Raw genomic sequence first — 23,064 nt, 5'->3', positions numbered from 1 at the left:
ATGATCCCATGGCCCTCGAGGCGTGGTGTCAGCTGAAAATTCACTGATCCGTGAGCCCTCTGCCTCCCTCTTCCGTTGAAAGAGCAGTGGCCCGCCCCGCTTCTGAAAGCCCTGGGGCTCCTGCAAGCCGACACCGCTTTCCAGGACACGTGCGTGCAGACAAGGACCGGGCCAAACCGAGGTGGAGACGAGGCGATGAGGCGCGCACTGACGTATCCCAGAGCAGACGGCGTGAATGCCTGTCACCGGGGGCACGTGGGGCGATGGCGAAACCAACAAAGGTGTCCAGGCGTGTGCCCGGTGGCGAGCGGGAAGGAGTGGCCTTTCCCTGAGTGCCAAGGGAAATGAAAGGAGACCTGGGGAACTCGAGTTGGAAGAGCCGAGTCCGGACTCACAATGAAGCTGAAACCGCCACCCTGTCTTCCCCAGCCCGACTCCGGCCGTCGCCGTCGCCGCCGGGGGGAGGAGGGCCATGATCCAAAGGAATCAGAGCGGTTGAGAAAACGTTTTACTGGTGATCTGAGCTTGGAAACTACAGATGACAGTTTAAGAGCACATTCGGAGAAATGGGGCACACTCACAGATTCTGTGGTAATGAGAGACCCCCCATACAAATCGTTCCAGGGGCTTTGGTTTTGTGACTTATTCTTGTGTTGAAGAGGCGGATGCAGCCATGTGTGCTGGACCACACAAGGTTGATGGGCGTGTAGTGGAACCAAAGAGAGCTGTTTCTGGAGAGGATTCTGTAAAGCCTGGTGCCCATCTAACACTGAAAACAATTTTTGTTGGTGGTATTTAAGAAGATACAGAAGAATATAATTTGAGAGACTACGTTGAAAAGTACGGCAAGATGGAAACCATAGAAGTTCTGTGAGACGGGCAGAGTGGACAAAAGAGAGGATTTGCTTTTGTAACTTTTGACGATCATGACACAGTTGATAAAATTGTTGTTCAGCAATACCACACTATTAATGGGCATAATTATGAAGCGAAAAAGGCCCTCTCTAAACAAGAGATGCAGTCTGCAGGATCACACAGAGGTCGTGGAGGTGGATCTGGCAATTTTATGGGTCGCGCGGGAAACTTTGGAGGTGGCGGAGGTAATTTTGGCCGTGGTGGAAACTTTGGTGGAAGAGGATGCTATGGTGGTGGAGGTGGTGGCAGCAGAGGTAGTTATGGAGGAGGTGATGGTGGATATAGTGGATCTGGAGGAGATGGTGGCAACTATGGCGGTGGTCCTGGTTATAGAAGTAGAGGGGGCTATGGTGGTGGTGGACCAGGATACGGAAACCAAGGTGGTGCACACGGTGGAGGTGGTGGAGGATATGACGGTTACAATGAAGGAGGAAGTTTTGGCGGTGGCAACTACGGTGGTGGTGGCAACTCTAATGATTTTGGAAGTTATAGTGGACAACAGCAATCAAATTATGGACCCAGGGAAGGGGGCAGTTTTGGTGGAAGAGGCTCGGGCAGTCCCTATGGTGGTGGTTATGGATCTGGTGGTGGAAGTGGTGGATATGGTAGCAGCAGGTTCTAAAAACAGCAGAAAAGGGCTACAGTTCTTAGCAGGAGAGAGAGCGAGGAGTTGTCAGGAAAGCTGCAGGTTACTTTGCGACAGGCCTCCCAAAAGCGTTAGAGGAACTGTAAAAATCCGCCACAGAAGGAATGATGATCCATAGTCAGAAAAGTGAGTGCAGCTTAAACAGGGAACCCTTCTGGTTCAGGACTGTCGCAGCCACAGTTCGCAAAAAGTGCAGCTATTGATTAATGCAATGTAGTGTCAATTAGATGTACATTCCTGAGGTCTTTTATCTGTTGTAGCTTTGTCTTTTTCTTTTTCTTTTCATTACATCAGGTATATTGCCCTGTAAATTGTGGTAGTGGTACCAGGAATAGAAAATTAAGGAATTTTTAACTTGTCAATATTTGTGTAGTTCAGTTTTTCTACATTTTAGTACAGAAACTTTAACAAAATGCAGTTTCCAAGGTGTTTCCCTGTGAGTTAACAAGCAAAGAAGATCGTTGTTAATTACTACTTTGTAGGAATGTTGCTGAAGTTAACTGTGAAGAAACACCTGCCGACTTGCAGTTTAAGGGGAATCTATTCTCCCCATTTCCAAAGCATGATATGAATGGGCGCGGACATGTGGAGAGAATAGATCATTTGTGTGTTTGCAATGTGTGTTTTAGATAAATGGGGTTGTGTATTTAAATTAGCATTTGTGAATTTAATAGCATTAAGGTTACTTTCAAATGAGAAAAATGTCAACATTTCTATTTGGTTTTGTGCATTTTCTTTTAAAATGTAATCATGATTTTAGTGTGTTAGACTTGCTGAGTCCTAGCCGTGTTTAGAACATCTCTATTCTACATTTATCTTGGTCAGATTTGAACTGCAGCCATAGGTTTTGGGTGTAAGGAGGGTTTAGTGCCCTCCATTTATATTCTGAAAAGGGAGAGTGGATGTTTTCCCTCTCCTACATTAGAAACCATTCTTAAAACCTGTTGAAAATATAGAACCATTAGGCCTGCTATATCTGAGCAAATTAGTGGGTACCTTTTTTTTTCTTCTTTGAAGCACAAGCACCCCATAAATCTTGAGTTACTTTCCTTAAATTCTTTTTTTTTTTTGATATAAGTTTTCAGAGCAAGAGAATAAAAGTCATGTGTTATTAAACCTGTAAGTGGCTGGCATGCTTTCCTGTTTGTATTCTATTCCTTTTGCTGGATGAAACCAAGGATAGTTTAGGTATAATTGTCCAAAATAACCTAACTGCAGCAGAAATGTAGCACAGTTGCTTAGTACAGGCTTCTCACTTCTTACAGACCTGAATTCAAACTTGGATAGTCTGAGTTCTTAAGTTCCCAAAGAACACACGGTCATTTCTTGTTTACATTTCAACATAAATCATGTTGTCACCAATGATTTTGGAAGGCCCTGTTAGAGAAGAGTTTTAGTTACTTAGGTCGTATATTCGTATATTAATATAAACAAATGTCTAGTGTTTTGCTCCCGCGAGTGCTTACAATTTCATTCGAACCCTGAGTATGTGCCCTACCGTTACTCTTTCTTTGGTAGTTATACGTTGAATTCAAGTCTTTTTTGTTTGAAGAAGTACTAAGCAAACAAGCAATCAGAAGGGGAATGGGGCGTGCTAGTGTTTGAAAATGCTCTCTTGTTGCTCTAATTCTGGGCCTCTGTGCATGAATATTTGGATGCGTGCTGTGCCAGCATGGAAATTGGTCTTCACACACACTGCGGTTTTCCAGAAACATTCACAAACCAACAAATGGAACAGACATTCCATTTGTTAATGGGCATATATGTGAAGAGCAGTGTCGAAAATAGGCTAATATTAGGAAGTGGTTAAGTCCTTAATTACTTCAAGCGTGGTTATATAATGGACACTGTCAATGTTCATAACTTAAACCTGGGTACCCAGTCAAAATAATGCTTGGGAAATATTAAAATTCAGCTCAATTGTCTCACGTTCCTTTATTCATATAAATAAAGTTGAAAGGAATGGGGGAGATGAACATTTCCCGTTTTATGTTTGCGAAATGGTTTGACACAAACTTGACAGTATCTTTCAATGGCATGAGGTTAATTGTACAGTTAAACAACTTTCTATCCTCTGGAACTAGTATTATAGTGAAAATCTTTACAGTAAGTTGATGTTTACAACCTATAAGCAGCTGAAATCTCTGTATGTGACCTGTTTATCAGTTGTATTATCTTAGCTCTTGTGAACAGTGTGGAAAAGTAAGCCGTGAGGAGGGCGATGTAACCAGCTTTAAAGGACCTAAGGTTTGCTTTTTAAGCACACCCTGGATCACAGAAACTCACTAAGACAGGACTTCAGCAGCCTTTTGCGTTTGGACAAGTCAGCATAAATAAAGAATGACAAGGCAGCAGCAAGAGCTTCAACTACAGAGAAGTGAAGGCATAAGATACTATGAGGAGAGTGAGCAACTTTCCAAAAGCTAGTTAAATGTGCTTATACCAACTGAAATGTCGAAGAAAGTCTAGCAGGAAGGAGCTCTTGGCCTTTTGGAACATCAATAAGACATAGTTGCCACAGTCACTAGGTCTAGCACTTAGACCTGCAAGGAAGGGCAATAAGCATTAGGTAATCCTTGAATTTGAATTCTTTCACTAACTAAAGAGTAATTTACTGGAAAAAAAAAAAGAAAAAGAGAGAAGCAATGGGAAGCAGGAGGGGACCTGTGCCACAGTCCAAGCCACAGCTTGAAATTCCTGCCACAGGAGCAAGGAGCTTTCTGCAAGATTCACCCCACCCCCAACCCTCCACCGCCCAGGTAGTCCTGACCCAGTTGGCCCTGCACGCGACCGCAGCCGCAGTCCGGCGAAGTCCCTTTGGTTTCCTGACATTCCTTACAGCCAGAAGATTCAGGGAGAGAGTCGGCCTATGAGCAGAGGAGAGGATGTCCCTCAAGAGTGATACAGGAAGTGCAGAGGAAATGCGACAGCACCTGTCCTGGTAGACAAGGCCAGTGACGGTCGCCCAGCGCTGATTCTAGGATGCTAGGGCAATCCGCCCTGTGGACCCCGTGGAGAGGTCAGGCCGGAGCCTCGGAGGCCGGACACCCAAGGGCTGCCACGGAGGACTGCTGCGTTGCCCAGCGTCAGGGACTGGTTTGTAAGACAACCGTGGGAACCACAGTGACAGGAGATTCAGCTAGCTCCTCGCGCATGCGCACTGGCTGGGCCAACTCGCACTCCGCTGCCAGTAGTCAGGCCTCGTCCCCTTTAAATAAGGGCAGCTGCGCCCCAGCAGAAGGGGATCCTGCTGCAGCCCCGGCGCTGCGGCTGGATCCGGGGTCCAGTTTGGGGCCGCGTGGGGGATGGGGGCGCGGGTGTCCCAGGGCCGAGCACCCAAGAGTCCGGTGTTCAGGACCTCCCTGAGCCGAGTTCCACCGATGCAGCGTGAGCTTCAGGGCGCCTGCAGGGTTCTCAGGACTCCTCTTCAGATGTGACTTTGGACCCCTCCGAGTGAGAATGGATGGGCTCACCACATGTGGTGAGGCGGGCCAGGGCCTCGCTGCAGCACAGAAGGATCCCATGGCCCTCGAGGCGTGGTGTCAGGTGAAAATTCACTGATCCGTGAGCCCTCTGCCTCCCTCCTCCTTTGAAAGAGCAGTGGACCGCCCCGCTTCTAAAAGCCCTGGGGCTCCTGCAAGCCGACACCGCTTTCCAGGACACGTGCAGACAGGGACCCGGCAAATCCGAGTAGAGACGAGGCGATCAGGCGCGCACTGACGTATCCTAGAGCTGATGGCGCGAATGTATGTCACCGGAGGCATAAGGGGCGATAGCGAAACCAAGAAGGGTGTCCAGACATGTGCCCGGAGGCAAGGGGGAACAAGTGGCCTTTCCCTGAGTGCCAAGGGAAATGAAAGAAGACCTGGGATCCAGGAGGGGCCTGTGCCTCCGGCCAAGCCACAGTTTGAAATGCCTGCCAGAGGAGCAAAGAGCTTTCCGCAAGATTAACCCCACCCCCAACCCTTCACGCCCAGGCAGCCCTGACGCATCCTCCCCTGCACGCGACCCCAGCCGCAGTCCGGCGCAGTACCTTTGGTTTCCTGACATTCCTTACAGCCAGAAGATTCAGGGAGACAGTCCGCCTATGAGCAGAGGAGAGGATGTCCCTCAAGAGTGACACGGGAATTGCAGAGGAGATTCGACAGCACCTGTCCTAGAAGACAAGGCCTGTCAACGTCGCCCAGCGCTGATTCTAGGATTCTAGGGGAATCCGCCCTGTGGACCCCATGGAGAGGTCAGGCCGGAGCCTCGGAGGCTGGACACCCAAGGGCTGCCGCGGAGGACTGCTGCGTTGCCCAGCCTCAGGGACTGGTTTCTAAGACAACTGTGGGAAGCACTGTGACGGGAGAATCCGCTCGCTCCTCGCGCATGCGCACTGGCTGGGCCAACTCGCGCTCCGCTCCCAGCAGTCAGGCCCCGTCCCCTTTAAATAAGGGCAGCTGCGCCCCAGCAGAGGGGGATCCTGCTGCAGCCCCGGCGCTGCGGCTGGATCCGGGGTCCAGTTTGGGGCCGGATGGGGGAGGGGGCCGCGCGTGTCCCAGGGCCCAGCACCCAAGAGTCCGGTGTTCGGGACCTCCTTGAGCCGAGTTCCACCGACGCAGCGGGAGCTTCAGGGTGCCTGCAGGGTTCTCAGGACTCCTCTTCAGATGTGACTTTGGACCCCTCCGAGTGAGAAAGGATGGGCTCACCACATGTGGTGAGGCGGGCCAGGGCCTCGCTGCAGCACAGAATGATCCCATGGCCCTCGAGGCGTGGTGTCAGCTGAAAATTCACTGATCCGTGAGCCCTCTGCCTCCCTCTTCCGTTGAAAGAGCAGTGGCCCGCCCCGCTTCTGAAAGCCCTGGGGCTCCTGCAAGCCGACACCGCTTTCCAGGACACGTGCGTGCAGACAAGGACCGGGCCAAACCGAGGTGGAGACGAGGCGATGAGGCGCGCACTGACGTATCCCAGAGCAGACGGCGTGAATGCCTGTCACCGGGGGCACGTGGGGCGATGGCGAAACCAACAAAGGTGTCCAGGCGTGTGCCCGGTGGCGAGCGGGAAGGAGTGGCCTTTCCCTGAGTGCCAAGGGAAATGAAAGGAGACCTGGGGAACTCGAGTTGGAAGAGCCGAGTCCGGACTCACAATGAAGCTGAAACCGCCACCCTGTCTTCCCCAGCCCGACTCCGGCCGTCGCCGTCGCCGCCGGGGGGAGGAGGGCCATGATCCAAAGGAATCAGAGCGGTTGAGAAAACGTTTTACTGGTGATCTGAGCTTGGAAACTACAGATGACAGTTTAAGAGCACATTCGGAGAAATGGGGCACACTCACAGATTCTGTGGTAATGAGAGACCCCCCATACAAATCGTTCCAGGGGCTTTGGTTTTGTGACTTATTCTTGTGTTGAAGAGGCGGATGCAGCCATGTGTGCTGGACCACACAAGGTTGATGGGCGTGTAGTGGAACCAAAGAGAGCTGTTTCTGGAGAGGATTCTGTAAAGCCTGGTGCCCATCTAACACTGAAAACAATTTTTGTTGGTGGTATTTAAGAAGATACAGAAGAATATAATTTGAGAGACTACGTTGAAAAGTACGGCAAGATGGAAACCATAGAAGTTCTGTGAGACGGGCAGAGTGGACAAAAGAGAGGATTTGCTTTTGTAACTTTTGACGACCATGACACAGTTGATAAAATTGTTGTTCAGCAATACCACACTATTAATGGGCATAATTATGAAGCGAAAAAGGCCCTCTCTAAACAAGAGATGCAGTCTGCAGGATCACACAGAGGTCGTGGAGGTGGATCTGGCAATTTTATGGGTCGCGCGGGAAACTTTGGAGGTGGCGGAGGTAATTTTGGCCGTGGTGGAAACTTTGGTGGAAGAGGATGCTATGGTGGTGGAGGTGGTGGCAGCAGAGGTAGTTATGGAGGAGGTGATGGTGGATATAGTGGATCTGGAGGAGATGGTGGCAACTATGGCGGTGGTCCTGGTTATAGAAGTAGAGGGGGCTATGGTGGTGGTGGACCAGGATACGGAAACCAAGGTGGTGCACACGGTGGAGGTGGTGGAGGATATGACGGTTACAATGAAGGAGGAAGTTTTGGCGGTGGCAACTACGGTGGTGGTGGCAACTCTAATGATTTTGGAAGTTATAGTGGACAACAGCAATCAAATTATGGACCCAGGGAAGGGGGCAGTTTTGGTGGAAGAGGCTCGGGCAGTCCCTATGGTGGTGGTTATGGATCTGGTGGTGGAAGTGGTGGATATGGTAGCAGCAGGTTCTAAAAACAGCAGAAAAGGGCTACAGTTCTTAGCAGGAGAGAGAGCGAGGAGTTGTCAGGAAAGCTGCAGGTTACTTTGCGACAGGCCTCCCAAAAGCGTTAGAGGAACTGTAAAAATCCGCCACAGAAGGAACGATGATCCATAGTCAGAAAAGTGAGTGCAGCTTAAACAGGGAACCCTTCTGGTTCAGGACTGTCGCAGCCACAGTTCGCACAAAGTGCAGCTATTGATTAATGCAATGTAGTGTCAATTAGATGTACATTCCTGAGGTCTTTTATCTGTTGTAGCTTTGTCTTTTTCTTTTTCTTTTCATTACATCAGGTATATTGCCCTGTAAATTGTGGTAGTGGTACCGGGAATAGAAAATTAAGGAATTTTTAACTTGTCAATATTTGTGTAGTTCAGTTTTTCTACATTTTAGTACAGAAACTTTAACAAAATGCAGTTTCCAAGGTGTTTCCCTGTGAGTTAACAAGCAAAGAAGATCGTTGTTAATTACTACTTTGTAGGAATGTTGCTGAAGTTAACTGTGAAGAAACACCTGCCGACTTGCAGTTTAAGGGGAATCTATTCTCCCCATTTCCAAAGCATGATATGAATGGGCGCGGACATGTGGAGAGAATAGATCATTTGTGTGTTTGCAATGTGTGTTTTAGATAAATAGGGTTGTGTATTTAAATTAGCATTTGTGAATTTAATAGCATTAAGGTTACTTTCAAATGAGAAAAATGTCAACATTTCTATTTGGTTTTGTGCATTTTCTTTTAAAATGTAATCATGATTTTAGTGTGTTAGACTTGCTGAGTCCTAGCCGTGTTTAGAACATCTCTATTCTACATTTATCTTGGTCAGATTTGAACTGCAGCCATAGGTTTTGGGTGTAAGGAGGGTTTAGTGCCCTCCATTTATATTCTGAGAAGGGAGAGTGGATGTTTTCCCTCTCCTACATTAGAAACCATTCTTAAAACCTATTGAAAATATAGAACCATTAGGCCTGCTATATCTGAGCAAATTAGTGGGTACCTTTTTTTTTTCTTCTTTGAAGCACAAGCACCCCATAAATCTTGAGTTACTTTCCTTAAATTCTTTTTTTTTTTGATATAAGTTTTCAGAGCAAGAGAATAAAAGTCATGTGTTATTAAACCCGTAAGTGGCTGGCATGCTTTCCTGTTTGTATTCTATTCCTTTTGCTGGATGAAACCAAGGATAGTTTAGGTATAATTGTCCAAAATAACCTAACTGCAGCAGAAATGTAGCACAGTTGCTTAGTACAGGCTTCTCACTTCTTACAGACCTGAATTCAAACTTGGATAGTCTGAGTTCTTAAGTTCCCAAAGAACACACGGTCATTTCTTGTTTACATTTCAACATAAATCATGTTGTCACCAATGATTTTGGAAGGCCCTGTTAGAGAAGAGTTTTCGTTACTTAGGTCGTATATTCGTATATTAATATAAACAAATGTCTAGTGTTTTGCTCCCGCGAGTGCTTACAATTTCATTCGAACCCTGAGTATGTGCCCTACCGTTACTCTTTCTTTGGTAGTTATACGTTGAATTCAAGTCTTTTTTGTTTGAAGAAGTACTAAGCAAACAAGCAATCAGAAGGGGAATGGGGCGTGCTAGTGTTTGAAAATGCTCTCTTGTTGCTCTAATTCTGGGCCTCTGTGCATGAATATTTGGATGCGTGCTGTGCCAGCATGGAAATTGGTCTTCACACACACTGCGGTTTTCCAGAAACATTCACAAACCAACAAATGGAACAGACATTCCATTTGTTAATGGGCATATATGTGAAGAGCAGTGTCGAAAATAGGCTAATATTAGGAAGTGGTTAAGTCCTTAATTACTTCAAGCGTGGTTATATAATGGACACTGTCAATGTTCATAACTTAAACCTGGGTACCCGGTCAAAATAATGCTTGGTAAATATTAAAATTCAGCTCAATTGTCTCACGTTCCTTTATTCATATAAATAAAGTTGAAAGGAATGGGGGAGATGAACATTTCCCGTTTTATGTTTGTGAAATGGTTTGACACAAACTTGACAGTATCTTTCAATGGCATGAGGTTAATTGTACAGTTAAACAACTTTCTATCCTCTGGAACTAGTATTATAGTGAAAATCTTTACAGTAAGTTGATGTTTACAACCTATAAGCAGCTGAAATCTCTGTATGTGACCTGTTTATCAGTTGTATTATCTTAGCTCTTGTGAACAGTGTGGAAAAGTAAGCCGTGAGGAGGGCGATGTAACCAGCTTTAAAGGACCTAAGGTGTGCTTTTTAAGCACACCCTGGATCACAGAAACTCACTAAGACAGGACTTCAGCAGCCTTTTGCGTTTGGACAAGTCAGCATAAATAAAGAATGACAAGGCAGCAGCAAGAGCTTCAACTACAGAGAAGTGAAGGCATAAGATACTATGAGGAGAGTGAGCAACTTTCCAAAAGCTAGTTAAATGTGCTTATACCAACTGAAATGTCGAAGAAAGTCTAGCAGGAAGGAGCTCTTGGCCTTTTGGAACATCAATAAGACATAGTTGCCACAGTCACTAGGTCTAGCACTTAGACCTGCAAGGAAGGGCAATAAGCATTAGGTAATCCTTGAATTTGAATTCTTTCACTAACTAAAGAGTAATTTACTGGAAAAAAAAAAAGAAAAAGAGAGAAGCAATGGGAAGCAGGAGGGGACCTGTGCCACAGTCCAAGCCACAGCTTGAAATTCCTGCCACAGGAGCAAGGAGCTTTCTGCAAGATTCACCCCACCCCCAACCCTCCACCGCCCAGGTAGTCCTGACCCAGTTGGCCCTGCACGCGACCGCAGCCGCAGTCCGGCGAAGTCCCTTTGGTTTCCTGACATTCCTTACAGCCAGAAGATTCAGGGAGAGAGTCGGCCTATGAGCAGAGGAGAGGATGTCCCTCAAGAGTGATACAGGAAGTGCAGAGGAAATGCGACAGCACCTGTCCTGGTAGACAAGGCCAGTGACGGTCGCCCAGCGCTGATTCTAGGATGCTAGGGCAATCCGCCCTGTGGACCCCGTGGAGAGGTCAGGCCGGAGCCTCGGAGGCCGGACACCCAAGGGCTGCCACGGAGGACTGCTGCGTTGCCCAGCGTCAGGGACTGGTTTGTAAGACAACCGTGGGAACCACAGTGACAGGAGATTCAGCTAGCTCCTCGCGCATGCGCACTGGCTGGGCCAACTCGCACTCCGCTGCCAGTAGTCAGGCCTCGTCCCCTTTAAATAAGGGCAGCTGCGCCCCAGCAGAAGGGGATCCTGCTGCAGCCCCGGCGCTGCGGCTGGATCCGGGGTCCAGTTTGGGGCCGCGTGGGGGATGGGGGCGCGGGTGTCCCAGGGCCGAGCACCCAAGAGTCCGGTGTTCAGGACCTCCCTGAGCCGAGTTCCACCGATGCAGCGTGAGCTTCAGGGCGCCTGCAGGGTTCTCAGGACTCCTCTTCAGATGTGACTTTGGACCCCTCCGAGTGAGAATGGATGGGCTCACCACATGTGGTGAGGCGGGCCAGGGCCTCGCTGCAGCACAGAAGGATCCCATGGCCCTCGAGGCGTGGTGTCAGGTGAAAATTCACTGATCCGTGAGCCCTCTGCCTCCCTCCTCCTTTGAAAGAGCAGTGGACCGCCCCGCTTCTAAAAGCCCTGGGGCTCCTGCAAGCCGACACCGCTTTCCAGGACACGTGCAGACAGGGACCCGGCAAATCCGAGTAGAGACGAGGCGATCAGGCGCGCACTGACGTATCCTAGAGCTGATGGCGCGAATGTATGTCACCGGAGGCATAAGGGGCGATAGCGAAACCAAGAAGGGTGTCCAGACATGTGCCCGGAGGCAAGGGGGAACAAGTGGCCTTTCCCTGAGTGCCAAGGGAAATGAAAGAAGACCTGGGATCCAGGAGGGGCCTGTGCCTCCGGCCAAGCCACAGTTTGAAATGCCTGCCAGAGGAGCAAAGAGCTTTCCGCAAGATTAACCCCACCCCCAACCCTTCACGCCCAGGCAGCCCTGACGCATCCTCCCCTGCACGCGACCCCAGCCGCAGTCCGGCGCAGTACCTTTGGTTTCCTGACATTCCTTACAGCCAGAAGATTGAGGGAGACAGTCCGCCTATGAGCAGAGGAGAGGATGTCCCTCAAGAGTGACACGGGAATTGCAGAGGAGATTCGACAGCACCTGTCCTAGAAGACAAGGCCTGTCAACGTCGCCCAGCGCTGATTCTAGGATTCTAGGGGAATCCGCCCTGTGGACCCCATGGAGAGGTCAGGCCGGAGCCTCGGAGGCTGGACACCCAAGGGCTGCCGCGGAGGACTGCTGCGTTGCCCAGCCTCAGGGACTGGTTTCTAAGACAACTGTGGGAAGCACTGTGACGGGAGAATCCGCTCGCTCCTCGCGCATGCGCACTGGCTGGGCCAACTCGCGCTCCGCTCCCAGCAGTCAGGCCCCGTCCCCTTTAAATAAGGGCAGCTGCGCCCCAGCAGAGGGGGATCCTGCTGCAGCCCCGGCGCTGCGGCTGGATCCGGGGTCCAGTTTGGGGCCGGATGGGGGAGGGGGCCGCGCGTGTCCCAGGGCCCAGCACCCAAGAGTCCGGTGTTCGGGACCTCCTTGAGCCGAGTTCCACCGACGCAGCGGGAGCTTCAGGGTGCCTGCAGGGTTCTCAGGACTCCTCTTCAGATGTGACTTTGGACCCCTCCGAGTGAGAAAGGATGGGCTCACCACATGTGGTGAGGCGGGCCAGGGCCTCGCTGCAGCACAGAATGATCCCATGGCCCTCGAGGCGTGGTGTCAGCTGAAAATTCACTGATCCGTGAGCCCTCTGCCTCCCTCTTCCGTTGAAAGAGCAGTGGCCCGCCCCGCTTCTGAAAGCCCTGGGGCTCCTGCAAGCCGACACCGCTTTCCAGGACACGTGCGTGCAGACAAGGACCGGGCCAAACCGAGGTGGAGACGAGGCGATGAGGCGCGCACTGACGTATCCCAGAGCAGACGGCGTGAATGCCTGTCACCGGGGGCACGTGGGGCGATGGCGAAACCAACAAAGGTGTCCAGGCGTGTGCCCGGTGGCGAGCGGGAAGGAGTGGCCTTTCCCTGAGTGCCAAGGGAAATGAAAGGAGACCTGGGGAACTCGAGTTGGAAGAGCCGAGTCCGGACTCACAATGAAGCTGAAACCGCCACCCTGTCTTCCCCAGCCCGACTCCGGCCGTCGCCGTCGCCGCCGGGGGGAGGAGGGCCATGATCCAAAGGAATCAGAGCGGTTGAGAAAACGTTTTACTGGTGATCTGAGCTTGGAAACTACAGATGACAGTTTAAGAGCACATTCGGAGAAATGGGGCACACTCACAGATTCTGTGGTAATGAGAGACCCCCCATACAAATCGTTCCAGGGGCTTTGGTTTTGTGACTTATTCTTGTGTTGAAGAGGCGGATGCAGCCATGTGTGCTGGACCACACAAGGTTGATGGGCGTGTAGTGGAACCAAAGAGAGCTGTTTCTGGAGAGGATTCTGTAAAGCCTGGTGCCCATCTAACACTGAAAACAATTTTTGTTGGTGGTATTTAAGAAGATACAGAAGAATATAATTTGAGAGACTACGTTGAAAAGTACGGCAAGATGGAAACCATAGAAGTTCTGTGAGACGGGCAGAGTGGACAAAAGAGAGGATTTGCTTTTGTAACTTTTGACGACCATGACACAGTTGATAAAATTGTTGTTCAGCAATACCACACTATTAATGGGCATAATTATGAAGCGAAAAAGGCCCTCTCTAAACAAGAGATGCAGTCTGCAGGATCACACAGAGGTCGTGGAGGTGGATCTGGCAATTTTATGGGTCGCGCGGGAAACTTTGGAGGTGGCGGAGGTAATTTTGGCCGTGGTGGAAACTTTGGTGGAAGAGGATGCTATGGTGGTGGAGGTGGTGGCAGCAGAGGTAGTTATGGAGGAGGTGATGGTGGATATAGTGGATCTGGAGGAGATGGTGGCAACTATGGCGGTGGTCCTGGTTATAGAAGTAGAGGGGGCTATGGTGGTGGTGGACCAGGATACGGAAACCAAGGTGGTGCACACGGTGGAGGTGGTGGAGGATATGACGGTTACAATGAAGGAGGAAGTTTTGGCGGTGGCAACTACGGTGGTGGTGGCAACTCTAATGATTTTGGAAGTTATAGTGGACAACAGCAATCAAATTATGGACCCAGGGAAGGGGGCAGTTTTGGTGGAAGAGGCTCGGGCAGTCCCTATGGTGGTGGTTATGGATCTGGTGGTGGAAGTGGTGGATATGGTAGCAGCAGGTTCTAAAAACAGCAGAAAAGGGCTACAGTTCTTAGCAGGAGAGAGAGCGAGGAGTTGTCAGGAAAGCTGCAGGTTACTTTGCGACAGGCCTCCCAAAAGCGTTAGAGGAACTGTAAAAATCCGCCACAGAAGGAACGATGATCCATAGTCAGAAAAGTGAGTGCAGCTTAAACAGGGAACCCTTCTGGTTCAGGACTGTCGCAGCCACAGTTCGCACAAAGTGCAGCTATTGATTAATGCAATGTAGTGTCAATTAGATGTACATTCCTGAGGTCTTTTATCTGTTGTAGCTTTGTCTTTTTCTTTTTCTTTTCATTACATCAGGTATATTGCCCTGTAAATTGTGGTAGTGGTACCGGGAATAGAAAATTAAGGAATTTTTAACTTGTCAATATTTGTGTAGTTCAGTTTTTCTACATTTTAGTACAGAAACTTTAACAAAATGCAGTTTCCAAGGTGTTTCCCTGTGAGTTAACAAGCAAAGAAGATCGTTGTTAATTACTACTTTGTAGGAATGTTGCTGAAGTTAACTGTGAAGAAACACCTGCCGACTTGCAGTTTAAGGGGAATCTATTCTCCCCATTTCCAAAGCATGATATGAATGGGCGCGGACATGTGGAGAGAATAGATCATTTGTGTGTTTGCAATGTGTGTTTTAGATAAATAGGGTTGTGTATTTAAATTAGCATTTGTGAATTTAATAGCATTAAGGTTACTTTCAAATGAGAAAAATGTCAACATTTCTATTTGGTTTTGTGCATTTTCTTTTAAAATGTAATCATGATTTTAGTGTGTTAGACTTGCTGAGTCCTAGCCGTGTTTAGAACATCTCTATTCTACATTTATCTTGGTCAGATTTGAACTGCAGCCATAGGTTTTGGGTGTAAGGAGGGTTTAGTGCCCTCCATTTATATTCTGAGAAGGGAGAGTGGATGTTTTCCCTCTCCTACATTAGAAACCATTCTTAAAACCTATTGAAAATATAGAACCATTAGGCCTGCTATATCTGAGCAAATTAGTGGGTACCTTTTTTTTTTCTTCTTTGAAGCACAAGCACCCCATAAATCTTGAGTTACTTTCCTTAAATTCTTTTTTTTTTTGATATAAGTTTTCAGAGCAAGAGAATAAAAGTCATGTGTTATTAAACCCGTAAGTGGCTGGCATGCTTTCCTGTTTGTATTCTATTCCTTTTGCTGGATGAAACCAAGGATAGTTTAGGTATAATTGTCCAAAATAACCTAACTGCAGCAGAAATGTAGCACAGTTGCTTAGTACAGGCTTCTCACTTCTTACAGACCTGAATTCAAACTTGGATAGTCTGAGTTCTTAAGTTCCCAAAGAACACACGGTCATTTCTTGTTTACATTTCAACATAAATCATGTTGTCACCAATGATTTTGGAAGGCCCTGTTAGAGAAGAGTTTTCGTTACTTAGGTCGTATATTCGTATATTAATATAAACAAATGTCTAGTGTTTTGCTCCCGCGAGTGCTTACAATTTCATTCGAACCCTGAGTATGTGCCCTACCGTTACTCTTTCTTTGGTAGTTATACGTTGAATTCAAGTCTTTTTTGTTTGAAGAAGTACTAAGCAAACAAGCAATCAGAAGGGGAATGGGGCGTGCTAGTGTTTGAAAATGCTCTCTTGTTGCTCTAATTCTGGGCCTCTGTGCATGAATATTTGGATGCGTGCTGTGCCAGCATGGAAATTGGTCTTCACACACACTGCGGTTTTCCAGAAACATTCACAAACCAACAAATGGAACAGACATTCCATTTGTTAATGGGCATATATGTGAAGAGCAGTGTCGAAAATAGGCTAATATTAGGAAGTGGTTAAGTCCTTAATTACTTCAAGCGTGGTTATATAATGGACACTGTCAATGTTCATAACTTAAACCTGGGTACCCGGTCAAAATAATGCTTGGTAAATATTAAAATTCAGCTCAATTGTCTCACGTTCCTTTATTCATATAAATAAAGTTGAAAGGAATGGGGGAGATGAACATTTCCCGTTTTATGTTTGTGAAATGGTTTGACACAAACTTGACAGTATCTTTCAATGGCATGAGGTTAATTGTACAGTTAAACAACTTTCTATCCTCTGGAACTAGTATTATAGTGAAAATCTTTACAGTAAGTTGATGTTTACAACCTATAAGCAGCTGAAATCTCTGTATGTGACCTGTTTATCAGTTGTATTATCTTAGCTCTTGTGAACAGTGTGGAAAAGTAAGCCGTGAGGAGGGCGATGTAACCAGCTTTAAAGGACCTAAGGTGTGCTTTTTAAGCACACCCTGGATCACAGAAACTCACTAAGACAGGACTTCAGCAGCCTTTTGCGTTTGGACAAGTCAGCATAAATAAAGAATGACAAGGCAGCAGCAAGAGCTTCAACTACAGAGAAGTGAAGGCATAAGATACTATGAGGAGAGTGAGCAACTTTCCAAAAGCTAGTTAAATGTGCTTATACCAACTGAAATGTCGAAGAAAGTCTAGCAGGAAGGAGCTCTTGGCCTTTTGGAACATCAATGAGACATAGTTGCCACAGTCACTAGGTCTAGCACTTAGACCTGCAAGGAAGGGCAATAAGCATTAGGTAATCCTTGAATTTGAATTCTTTCACTAACTAAAGAGTAATTTACTGGAAAAAAAAAAAAAGAAAAAGAGAGAAGCAATGGGAAGCAGGAGGGGACCTGTGCCACAGTCCAAGCCACAGCTTGAAATCCCTGCCACAGGAGCAAGGAGCTTTCTGCAAGATTCACCCCACCCCCAACCCTCCACCGCCCAGGTAGTCCTGACCCAGTTGGCCCTGCACGCGACCGCAGCCGCAGTCCGGCGAAGTCCCTTTGGTTTCCTGACATTCCTTACAGCCAGAAGATTCAGGGAGAGAGTCGGCCTATGAGCAGAGGAGAGGATGTCCCTCAAGAGTGACACAGGAAGTGCAGAGGAAATGCGACAGCACCTGTCCTGGTAGACAAGGCCAGTGACGGTCGCCCAGCGCTGATTCTAGGATGCTAGGGCAATCCGCCCTGTGGACCCCGTGGAGAGGTCAGGCCGGAGCCTCGGAGGCCGGACACCCAAGGGCTGCCACGGAGGACTGCTGCGTTGCCCAGCGTCAGGGACTGGTTTGTAAGACAACCGTGGGAACCACAGTGACAGGAGAATCAGCTAGCTCCTCACGCATGCGCACTGGCTGGGCCAACTCGCACTCCGCTGCCAGCAGTCAGGCCTCGTCCCCTTTAAATAAGGGCAGCTGCGCCCCAGCAGAAGGGGATCCTGCTGCAGCCCCGGCGCTGCGGCTGGATCCGGGGTCCAGTTTGGGGCCGCGTGGGGGATGGGGGCGCGGGTGTCCCAGGGCCGAGCACCCAAGAGTCCGGTGTTCAGGACCTCCCTGAGCCGAGTTCCACCGATGCAGCGTGAGCTTCAGGGCGCCTGCAGGGTTCTCAGGACTCCTCTTCAGATGTGACTTTGGACCCCTCCGAGTGAGAATGGATGGGCTCACCACATGTGGTGAGGCGGGCCAGGGCCTCGCTGCAGCACAGAAGGATCCCATGGCCCTCGAGGCCTGGTGTCAGGTGAAAATTCACTGATCCGTGAGCCCTCTGCCTCCCTCCTCCTTTGAAAGAGCAGTGGACCGCCCCGCTTCTAAAAGCCCTGGGGCTCCTGCAAGCCGACACCGCTTTCCAGGACACGTGCAGACAGGGACCCGGCAAATCCGAGTAGAGACGAGGCGATCAGGCGCGCACTGACGTATCCTAGAGCTGATGGCGCGAATGCATGTCACCGGAGGCATATGGGGCGATAGCGAAACCAAGAAGGGTGTCCAGACATGTGCCCGGAGGCAAGGGGGAACAAGTGGCCTTTCCCTGAGTGCCAAGGGAAATGAAAGAAGACCTGGGATCCAGGAGGGGCCTGTGCCTCCGGCCAAGCCACAGTTTGAAATGCCTGCCAGAGGAGCAAAGAGCTTTCCGCAAGATTAACCCCACCCCCAACCCTTCACGCCCAGGCAGCCCTGACGCATCCTCCCCTGCACGCGACCCCAGCCGCAGTCCGGCGCAGTACCTTTGGTTTCCTGACATTCCTTACAGCCAGAAGATTCAGGGAGACAGTCCGCCTATGAGCAGAGGAGAGGATGTCCCTCAAGAGTGACACGGGAATTGCAGAGGAGATTCGACAGCACCTGTCCTAGAAGACAAGGCCTGTCAACGTCGCCCAGCGCTGATTCTAGGATTCTAGGGGAATCCGCCCTGTGGACCCCATGGAGAGGTCAGGCCGGAGCCTCGGAGGCTGGACACCCAAGGGCTGCCGCGGAGGACTGCTGCGTTGCCCAGCCTCAGGGACTGGTTTCTAAGACAACCGTGGGAAGCACTGTGACGGGAGAATCCGCTCGCTCCTCGCGCATGCGCACTGGCTGGGCCAACTCGCGCTCCGCTCCCAGCAGTCAGGCCCCGTCCCCTTTAAATAAGGGCAGCTGCGCCCCAGCAGAGGGGGATCCTGCTGCAGCCCCGGCGCTGCGGCTGGATCCGGGGTCCAGTTTGGGGCCGGATGGGGGAGGGGGCCGCGCGTGTCCCAGGGCCCAGCACCCAAGAGTCCGGTGTTCGGGACCTCCTTGAGCCGAGTTCCACCGACGCAGCGGGAGCTTCAGGGTGCCTGCAGGGTTCTCAGGACTCCTCTTCAGATGTGACTTTGGACCCCTCCGAGTGAGAAAGGATGGGCTCACCACATGTGGTGAGGCGGGCCAGGGCCTCGCTGCAGCACAGAATGATCCCATGGCCCTCGAGGCGTGGTGTCAGCTGAAAATTCACTGATCCGTGAGCCCTCTGCCTCCCTCTTCCGTTGAAAGAGCAGTGGCCCGCCCCGCTTCTGAAAGCCCTGGGGCTCCTGCAAGCCGACACCGCTTTCCAGGACACGTGCGTGCAGACAAGGACCGGGCCAAACCGAGGTGGAGACGAGGCGATGAGGCGCGCACTGACGTATCCCAGAGCAGACGGCGTGAATGCCTGTCACCGGGGGCACGTGGGGCGATGGCGAAACCAACAAAGGTGTCCAGGCGTGTGCCCGGTGGCGAGCGGGAAGGAGTGGCCTTTCCCTGAGTGCCAAGGGAAATGAAAGGAGACCTGGGGAACTCGAGTTGGAAGAGCCGAGTCCGGACTCACAATGAAGCTGAAACCGCCACCCTGTCGTCCCCAGCCCGACTCCGGCCGTCGCCGTCGCCGCCGGGGGGAGGAGGGCCATGATCCAAAGGAATCAGAGCGGTTGAGAAAACGTTTTACTGGTGATCTGAGCTTGGAAACTACAGATGACAGTTTAAGAGCACATTCGGAGAAATGGGGCACACTCACAGATTGTGTGGTAATGAGAGACCCCCCATACAAATCGTTCCAGGGGCTTTGGTTTTGTGACTTATTCTTGTGTTGAAGAGGCGGATGCAGCCATGTGTGCTGGACCACACAAGGTTGATGGGCGTGTAGTGGAACCAAAGAGAGCTGTTTCTGGAGAGGATTCTGTAAAGCCTGGTGCCCATCTAACACTGAAAACAATTTTTGTTGGTGGTATTTAAGAAGATACAGAAGAATATAATTTGAGAGACTACGTTGAAAAGTACGGCAAGATGGAAACCATAGAAGTTCTGTGAGACGGGCAGAGTGGACAAAAGAGAGGATTTGCTTTTGTAACTTTTGACGATCATGACACAGTTGATAAAATTGTTGTTCAGCAATACCACACTATTAATGGGCATAATTATGAAGCGAAAAAGGCCCTCTCTAAACAAGAGATGCAGTCTGCAGGATCACACAGAGGTCGTGGAGGTGGAAATGGCAATTTTATGGGTCGCGCGGGAAACTTTGGAGGTGGCGGAGGTAATTTTGGCCGTGGTGGAAACTTTGGTGGAAGAGGATGCTATGGTGGTGGAGGTGGTGGCAGCAGAGGTAGTTATGGAGGAGGTGATGGTGGATATAGTGGATCTGGAGGAGATGGTGGCAACTATGGCGGTGGTCCTGGTTATAGAAGTAGAGGGGGCTATGGTGGTGGTGGACCAGGATACGGAAACCAAGGTGGTGCACACGGTGGAGGTGGTGGAGGATATGACGGTTACAATGAAGGAGGAAGTTTTGGCGGTGGCAACTACGGTGGTGGTGGCAACTCTAATGATTTTGGAAGTTATAGTGGACAACAGCAATCAAATTATGGACCCAGGGAAGGGGGCAGTTTTGGTGGAAGAGGCTCGGGCAGTCCCTATGGTGGTGGTTATGGATCTGGTGGTGGAAGTGGTGGATATGGTAGCAGCAGGTTCTAAAAACAGCAGAAAAGGGCTACAGTTCTTAGCAGGAGAGAGAGCGAGGAGTTGTCAGGAAAGCTGCAGGTTACTTTGCGACAGGCCTCCCAAAAGCGTTAGAGGAACTGTAAAAATCCGCCACAGAAGGAACGATGATCCATAGTCAGAAAAGTGAGTGCAGCTTAAACAGGGAACCCTTCTGGTTCAGGACTGTCGCAGCCACAGTTCGCACAAAGTGCAGCTATTGATTAATGCAATGTAGTGTCAATTAGATGTACATTCCTGAGGTCTTTTATCTGTTGTAGCTTTGTCTTTTTCTTTTTCTTTTCATTACATCAGGTATATTGCCCTGTAAATTGTGGTAGTGGTACCGGGAATAGAAAATTAAGGAATTTTTAACTTGTCAATATTTGTGTAGTTCAGTTTTTCTACATTTTAGTACAGAAACTTTAACAAAATGCAGTTTCCAAGGTGTTTCCCTGTGAGTTAACAAGCAAAGAAGATCGTTGTTAATTACTACTTTGTAGGAATGTTGCTGAAGTTAACTGTGAAGAAACACCTGCCGACTTGCAGTTTAAGGGGAATCTATTCTCCCCATTTCCAAAGCATGATATGAATGGGCGCGGACATGTGGAGAGAATAGATCATTTGTGTGTTTGCAATGTGTGTTTTAGATAAATAGGGTTGTGTATTTAAATTAGCATTTGTGAATTTAATAGCATTAAGGTTACTTTCAAATGAGAAAAATGTCAACATTTCTATTTGGTTTTGTGCATTTTCTTTTAAAATGTAATCATGATTTTAGTGTGTTAGACTTGCTGAGTCCTAGCCGTGTTTAGAACATCTCTATTCTACATTTATCTTGGTCAGATTTGAACTGCAGCCATAGGTTTTGGGTGTAAGGAGGGTTTACTGCCCTCCATTTATATTCTGAAAAGGGAGAGTGGATGTTTTCCCTCTCCTACATTTGAAACCATTCTTAAAACCTGTTGAAAATATAGAACCATTAGGCCTGCTATATCTGAGCAAATTAGTGGGTACCTTTTTTTTTCTTCTTTGAAGCACAAGCACCCCATAAATCTTGAGTTACTTTCCTTAAATTCTTTTTTTTTTTGATATAAGTTTTCAGAGCAAGAGAATAAAAGTCCTGTGTTATTAAACCCGTAAGTGGCTGGCATGCTTTCCTGTTTGTATTCTATTCCTTTTGCTGGATGAAACCAAGGATAGTTTAGGTATAATTGTCCAAAATAACCTAACTGCAGCAGAAATGTAGCACAGTTGCTTAGTACAGGCTTCTCACTTCTTACAGACCTGAATTCAAACTTGGATAGTCTGAGTTCTTAAGTTCCCAAAGAACACACGGTCATTTCTTGTTTACATTTCAACATAAATCATGTTGTCACCAATGAGTTTGGAAGGCCCTGTTAGAGAAGAGTTTTAGTTACTTAGGTCGTATATTCGTATATTAATATAAACAAATGTCTAGTGTTTTGCTCCCGCGAGTGCTTACAATTTCATTCGAACCCTGAGTATGTGCCCTACCGTTACTCTTTCTTTGGTAGTTATACGTTGAATTCAAGTCTTTTTTGTTTGAAGAAGTACTAAGCAAACAAGCAATCAGAAGGGGAATGGGGCGTGCTAGTGTTTGAAAATGCTCTCTTGTTGCTCTAATTCTGGGCCTCTGTGCATGAATATTTGGATGCGTGCTGTGCCAGCATGGAAATTGGTCTTCACACACACTGCGGTTTTCCAGAAACATTCACAAACCAACAAATGGAACAGACATTCCATTTGTTAATGGGCATATATGTGAAGAGCAGTGTCGAAAATAGGCTAATATTAGGAAGTGGTTAAGTCCTTAATTATTTCAAGGGTGGTTATATAATGGACACTGTCAATGTTCATAACTTAAACCTGGGTACCCGGTCAAAATAATGCTTGGTAAATATTAAAATTCAGCTCAATTGTCTCACGTTCCTTTATTCATATAAATAAAGTTGAAAGGAATGGGGGAGATGAACATTTCCCGTTTTATGTTTGCGAAATGGTTTGACACAAACTTGACAGTATCTTTCAATGGCATGAGGTTAATTGTACAGTTAAACAACTTTCTATCCTCTGGAACTAGTATTATAGTGAAAATCTTTACAGTAAGTTGATGTTTACAACCTATAAGCAGCTGAAATCTCTGTATGTGACCTGTTTATCAGTTGTATTATCTTAGCTCTTGTGAACAGTGTGGAAAAGTAAGCCGTGAGGAGGGCGATGTAACCAGCTTTAAAGGACCTAAGGTGTGCTTTTTAAGCACACCCTGGATCACAGAAACTCACTAAGACAGGACTTCAGCAGCCTTTTGCGTTTGGACAAGTCAGCATAAATAAAGAATGACAAGGCAGCAGCAAGAGCTTCAACTACAGAGAAGTGAAGGCATAAGATACTATGAGGAGAGTGAGCAACTTTCCAAAAGCTAGTTAAATGTGCTTATACCAACTGAAATGTCGAAGAAAGTCTAGCAGGAAGGAGCTCTTGGCCTTTTGGAACATCAATGAGACATAGTTGCCACAGTCACTAGGTCTAGCACTTAGACCTGCAAGGAAGGGCAATAAGCATTAGGTAATCCTTGAATTTGAATTCTTTCACTAACTAAAGAGTAATTTACTGGAAAAA

General features: G+C 48.4%; 4 pseudogenes; all 4 read left to right on the top strand.

Moving 5' to 3' along the window:
- The first annotated feature begins 352 nt into the window (after window positions 1–352).
- Window positions 353–1,537, top strand: LOC134736722 (heterogeneous nuclear ribonucleoprotein A3-like; annotated as a pseudogene).
- A 5,108-nt stretch (window positions 1,538–6,645) lies between these two features.
- On the top strand, window positions 6,646–7,830 carry LOC134736721 (heterogeneous nuclear ribonucleoprotein A3-like; annotated as a pseudogene).
- A 5,108-nt stretch (window positions 7,831–12,938) lies between these two features.
- On the top strand, window positions 12,939–14,123 carry LOC134736720 (heterogeneous nuclear ribonucleoprotein A3-like; annotated as a pseudogene).
- A 5,086-nt stretch (window positions 14,124–19,209) lies between these two features.
- LOC134736719 (heterogeneous nuclear ribonucleoprotein A3-like) lies at window positions 19,210–20,418 on the top strand (annotated as a pseudogene).
- Window positions 20,419–23,064: the final 2,646 nt, after the last annotated feature.

The sequence above is a fragment of the Symphalangus syndactylus genome, chromosome 5, assembly GCF_028878055.3.
Source record: "Symphalangus syndactylus isolate Jambi chromosome 5, NHGRI_mSymSyn1-v2.1_pri, whole genome shotgun sequence".
NCBI lineage: Eukaryota > Metazoa > Chordata > Mammalia > Primates > Hylobatidae > Symphalangus > Symphalangus syndactylus.
The sequence above is the reverse complement of the archived record's forward strand: the minus strand, read 5'-3'. Positions and strand labels throughout refer to the sequence as shown.